At 53.1% G+C, this 5673-nt stretch overlaps 1 pseudogene; it reads right to left on the reverse strand.

The window, feature by feature from the left end:
* Positions 1-3740: 3740 nt before the first annotated feature.
* On the reverse strand, positions 3741-4537 carry LOC129508264 (immunoglobulin lambda variable 3-9-like; annotated as a pseudogene).
* Positions 4538-5673: the final 1136 nt, after the last annotated feature.

Consider the following 5673-nt stretch of genomic DNA (forward strand, 5'->3'; position numbering starts at 1 on the left):
AACTCTTCTCACTGCAGCATTCCAGCTGTTGTCTCTTTAAATCTCAGGCCGAATTCGTAGGTTTTCAGGATGATTTGAAGGCTATCTAGGTAAGTTGGTAGAGACAAGTGACTTAGGGACCCTACTCTTTCTCCTTCTTGCCCTTCCTCTCTGTTTCCATTTTTTGAAACAGCTTTAGAAGGATAGGTATTAATTGGGCTTTAAATGTTTGTCAGAATTCCCGTGGGAGAGAAATCCAGTCCTAGGTCCTTGGAGAAAGAGGGAGGGAGGGAGGGAGGGAGAGAGAGAGAGAGAGAGAGAGAGAGAGAGAGAGAGAGAGAGACGAGCAGGAAATGGTAGGTGCAACGCAGCAGCAGTCCCTGCACCAGGTGAGGATGGCTTCCCAGGTGACAGCGGAGGTGGGACAACCTCAACCAGAATGTTCCAGTTCTTGAAACTCTTCCTCTCACTCTGCCAGCTGCCTGTGGGGGGCGATGTGTTGTGGTCAGGGGCCCACCTTAGGAACAGGGAGGTGCCACCCAGTCACTGTTCGTTTCTGGAGAAATTCTATGGGGAGTATCCCCAGATTATCAATCTCTAGAGGACCCTTTCCAGCATCCTTTAACCTGAAAATCCCTGGAATGATTATTTAGGCCATAGAGATTCCAAGTGAAGAGCTTTCTAGTTCATCAGGGCAATAAGAAATTTGAAGAGGAAGTATTCCAATGGAGGTTGCCATGCTTTTGTGAGTAGGGAAAATGATTTTCTCTCCCAGATAGGAAGGTATCCCTCTGATAGAAGCCAGGGTGGAAATCGCGAAGCTTCTGGTCTTACTTCTTAACACATTTCTCATTTGTCCTTTGAACCTAAGAAATTGCTGTACAACTCAATTTCAAAACAACATTTCAGAGAATCATGGAGAGAAATTTCATTTATGTAAAACTTTCATTCAAGTCTTGGAAGAGGGCTTTCCCCTCAGAAGGACAGAAGTCCCCTGAATGCAAGCGTGGCCACCAATCAGGGTCACTTGGTCATGGGTTTGAGTCCATGTGGGTCAGACCTGAGCTAAGGGTCAGAGCTGCCTGGTGCAGGTGATGGGACCTGGGCACTGGGAGGTGCACGAGGAAGTCTCCAGGTGGGTCCCCAGACGGTGTCTGGACTTCCTCCACAGTTTCTGTAAAGTCTGAGATGAGAAGGGCCTGGGGCGACAGGGGCGTTTCCCCCTCAGGATGCCCCAGGCAGCCCTTCCTGATGTGGGGACCCCTCACCCAAGACCCAGCCCCTGGGGCCCATCCATGCCACCTGTCCCCAGGAGAAGAAGGATTACTGCCATTGTGCTATCTGAGACCACTGTCCCCTTGCTGAGGAACTCGTGATGACCTCTGGGCCCACATGATATATGGCTTCCTAAATCTTACTACCTTCTGTAAAAGTTGATACAGATTCTACATACAAAATAAGCACCTGCTTTGCCGGAAAGGTTTAGTCATCCTCCCTGTTCAGAGATGTGAGCATACAGGAGAGGACAGAGAACTTGCTCGAGTCTCCTCCCCTTCAGGCGTGGGGCAAGGACTAGGGAGGACACTTGATCCTGATGCTTGACCTGCAGCTGCTCAGAGGGCAGCCAAGAGTGAGAGCTAGACCACAGAGGAAGTTTTGTGTCCCACTGCCCATCCTTCGGTCACTTGAGTCACATTTGGGTGCTCTCACTGCCCTGCTAAGTATCAAGGCCATAGTCCCACTACTCCAGGCCCTCAGTCTGCTCTTCCTCAGTGGAGTTGTGTCCCTGTGTTATGTCTTCAGAATTGGGCTTTGACGTTTACTCATATCTGTAGGACGATTTGGTGAATAGGTTTGGCTTTTGCTGCTCAAAGAGGCATGTTCAAGGGCAAACTCATCCCCAGGACAGGGGATCCTGGACCCACCCAGGATGATGAACACAAGGGAAGGTCAGTGTCAGGTGAGGGGAGCAAAGGGCCTGAAAGTGAGAAGAGGAGAGAGAACCTGAGGGAGACAGGGAGCCTCAGCCAGAAGTGACTGTCCAGGCTGAGGGAGGGAGCCATGTCAACAAAGGTGATGACAGGGCACTGACCCCATGGAGTCTGTTGGGAAGGACCTGGGGCCTGGTGCCTCACACTGTGCCTCCCTGGGGTCCTGTCACCTGTGCTGGGAGCAGCTGGGGAACAGGATGAAGCTGCTCCGATTGTCCTTCTTGATGGACCAGTACTACAGGCTTCCCCAGAGCTGTTCCACCTATTGATGCCCGGCCCCCCTCCAGAATGCTCCACTTGCATCTGCATCTTGGGGAGCCCGCCTCCTCTGGAGACTGTCCTCACTGAGATTCACAGGGTGGGGGGTCCAGGCTCCATGGAAAGTCTCACTTCCTCTGCTTATCTCCTTAGGCCCTACTGGGCCAGCTGTGACATGGGGCTTAACTGTCCTGCTCTGGGCACCTGAGCTTCATTCAATTCGTAGCCAGTAGCGATGTGGGAAAGAATGGTTCAAGAATAGTTTCTGTCGGGAGCCTGGGTGACTCAGTAACTGAGCGTCTACCTTTGTCTCAGGCTGTGATCCTGGGATCCTGGGATCCAGTTCCACATTAGGGTCCCCACATGGAGCCTGCTTTCCCCTCTGCTATGTCTCTGTCTCTGTATCTCTCTCTCTCTTTCTCTCTCTCTCTCTCTTGAATAAATAAAGAAAATATTTGTAAAAATGATATAGTCTGTGGCCAGCCGACAAGTGTGTCCTGTGGTTGAGGGATGCCCCGGGAACACTACCTGCCTAGCTATGGGGGCACCTAGTATACCCGGTCTCCCTTCACCTCCTCCTGGGATGAGTCAGGATAAGAGAGGGCGCTGGCTGGGGTGAGTTGTGCTGTCACGGAGGAACTGGTGTCTCTGCACACCTGGGGCAGGCAGGGGTGTTAATGGATTCAGGGGATCCCGGGGGCTCCCTGGGTTTGTGATAAAGTCATGACTGTACCACATTCCATTTCAGCAGGTCCGATAATGGACCAGAATTCCCAAAGGAAGCTGTAGTCCTGCCCAGTGGCTGGGATGATCACTAGCTCAGGTGTTTTCTGAAGGAAGGTTCTCGTGGGGTACATGGTGAGGAGAGTAGTTACAGACCCCCTCTGAGCACAGGGTAGTGGCTGAAATGAGCAGGACAGAAGGATCCAGTGTTTCTCCTTCTGTGGCAGGAATGCACCTGGCTACATTGTCATCAGATGTTTCTGTTTCCTCCACCTGTGTCAGCCCATCAGCACCTAACATCAGGTGTGTTCACAGGAGCAAACTTTCTATCTCAGTATCGACGTTGAGGATGACAAATCCGGTGAGGCAGAGATCAATATCCCTAGCAGACGGAAGCGTAGCTTGTATCCTCAATGGGAGAAAGAACTTATGTGTGGTTGTGTCAGACAGTTGCACATTATCAGGTGGAAGGAAGGACCCGATATTCCTCTTATTTGGAGGCTGTGGTTTGTGTGGATCTGAGTAGATCTTCTGTGGACAAGGAGGACTCGGTGGCTTCTTCTGTGTCACATTGAGATGCTGAACTCATTTCATACCATTATTTTCTGTCCATATTTCTGGGTCAGGTGGGTGTAGAGAGATATTTTTGTGCAGGACGTGGAATAGACCTGCCGCACCCATTGTGTGTCTCCTGTGGTGGCATATCTTCTGGCCATTCTTTAGGATGAGGGCACTGTCCTGATTCTCCCCCAATCACCATCAGGGTGGATGTGACTCTCCAACTGTCTGTCACAACCTAGAGCATCTGGTGTGTCTGGTCCTGGGAAGGGTGACACAGATGGGAGAAAGGGTTTGTGTGCCCTTTCCCCATCTGCCTGTGTCACTGTGAGCATCAGCACTGCTGTCCCACACCTGGCAGTAATAGTCAGCCTCGTCCTCAGCCAGGGCCCCGCTGATGGTCAGGGTGGCCGTGTTCCCCGAGTTGGGGCAGAGAGTCGCTCAGGGATCCCTGTCAACCTATTGCTATCTCTATAGATAATCAGCACGGGGGCCTGGCCCGGCTTCTGCTGCTACATTTCTACTTTCAATGATGTCTCCACCACAGGTGATGTGGGCCGGCTGCCTCAGGGTCACAGTCATGGATGGCGGCTGAGACAGTACATAGGTGACCACAGAACCTGCAGGAGTGAAAAGGAGAGGTGGGTTCCCGGCACTGGTCTCAATTCAAAGCGAACCCCACCTACCTGACCTCAGCCCCAACAAGTCTCTGACGGTCTGTTTCTATCTCCCCTCATCTCACCCCTGGTACCCTGGGTATAGCTGGTGAATGGAGCCTTTCAACAAAGGAGACAACGTTAAATTTCCCTGAGTTGGGGCAGCCCCTCAGTCTCTCACAGAGTGAGCAAGTGGTAAGACTTCACTCCTCCAGTCTTTTCATTTGGGTCCTACCCTCTCCATGCACCCTGTTCTGGACTCAGGGTCATTTTTGGGCTGGACCCAGAACCTTGCAGCCTGCCTGGGAATGACCAGGGCTCAGTACCTGTGCAGTGAGCCAGGAGGCTGAGGAGGAGGGGGGTCCAGGCCATGGTGGAGGCGCCCTGATTCTGCTGCCCAGGTCCAACCCTGGTTAGAGGTCCCTTCCAGGCCTCTCTTATCCCCTGGCTGGAGACACCTGCTGGTCATTGAAATCAGCCAGGGCTCAGGGGTTGCTGCTGAGGAGCTTGTGGTTTGAGAGCAGGGCTCAGATCCAAGGGACAAGGAAGTGGATGGGAAGCCCCTTGCAGACCCAGCCTCAGACCCAGGGACTGTGCTTTAACCTCTGTGTCTAGTGGGGTCTGGTTTCCCCCCTCAGATTCTGTAGCCTTTGCACCTGGGAGACACGAGGAGGCTGAGGGCAGTGCAGTGTCTGACCCCAGATCCTGTTTGTGAGCATTAAGCCTCAACAAAATTCTCCCCTTGTTGAGGGCACACGGAGGTCTTGGGAGCCCTCTAGGTGTTGTAGCTTTCTGTCTATGCCGGTAGTCCTGCAGCAGGACATAGATGCTGTGCCTCAGTGTCCCCAGGGTGCACTCAGTGCCAGAGACAGATCCAGACCTTGAGTTAATTATGGCAGTGACTGATGTAGCAGGAATGGGGTGGTAGGAGAGCCCTGACGTCCTGGAGCTGGGTTAGTGACAGAGGCAAATCTATGAGACTCCTGAGTCTGAGAGACGTCAGGTCAGAACTTACACCAATGTCCAAGGTTATACTGCAGAAATCCTGCACCTTTCCCCGCAGGTCTCAGGGCCCAGTGACTCAGCCCCCCTCCTGTTAGAACCCCTGATACCAGGCTCACCCCCTGTGCAGGTGGCTTTGCCAGGACATCTCTGCTGCCCCCTGATGGCCGCTCCGCACTGGCTGCTGGAGGCCCAGAGAAGTTCCTGATCCAGGTGGAGATGGAGAGCCCACTGCTCACATCCTGGTTCCCTGCTCTTGCCCTGCTGACCCAGGGCAGAAGTTACTCTTCTCTCCATGGACCCTGCCAGCTCCTGGACCAGGCAGTTGGTGATCAGAAGCTCCTTGGACATTGCTATAGGCTCACCTGAGGAGGACATAGCCCCTGGGGCCTCAGAGCACACATTTCTGGGGTGTTGGGCGAAATGGGTTGAGTCCAGTACTGGGTGCTTGGGGGACTCAGGACGCAGAGACTGCCTCTTACTGGTGCAGACTCCGGGTGCTGGGC

Source organism: Nyctereutes procyonoides, unplaced genomic scaffold (genome assembly GCF_905146905.1).
Source record: "Nyctereutes procyonoides isolate TBG_1078 unplaced genomic scaffold, NYPRO_anot_genome, whole genome shotgun sequence".
NCBI lineage: Eukaryota > Metazoa > Chordata > Mammalia > Carnivora > Canidae > Nyctereutes > Nyctereutes procyonoides.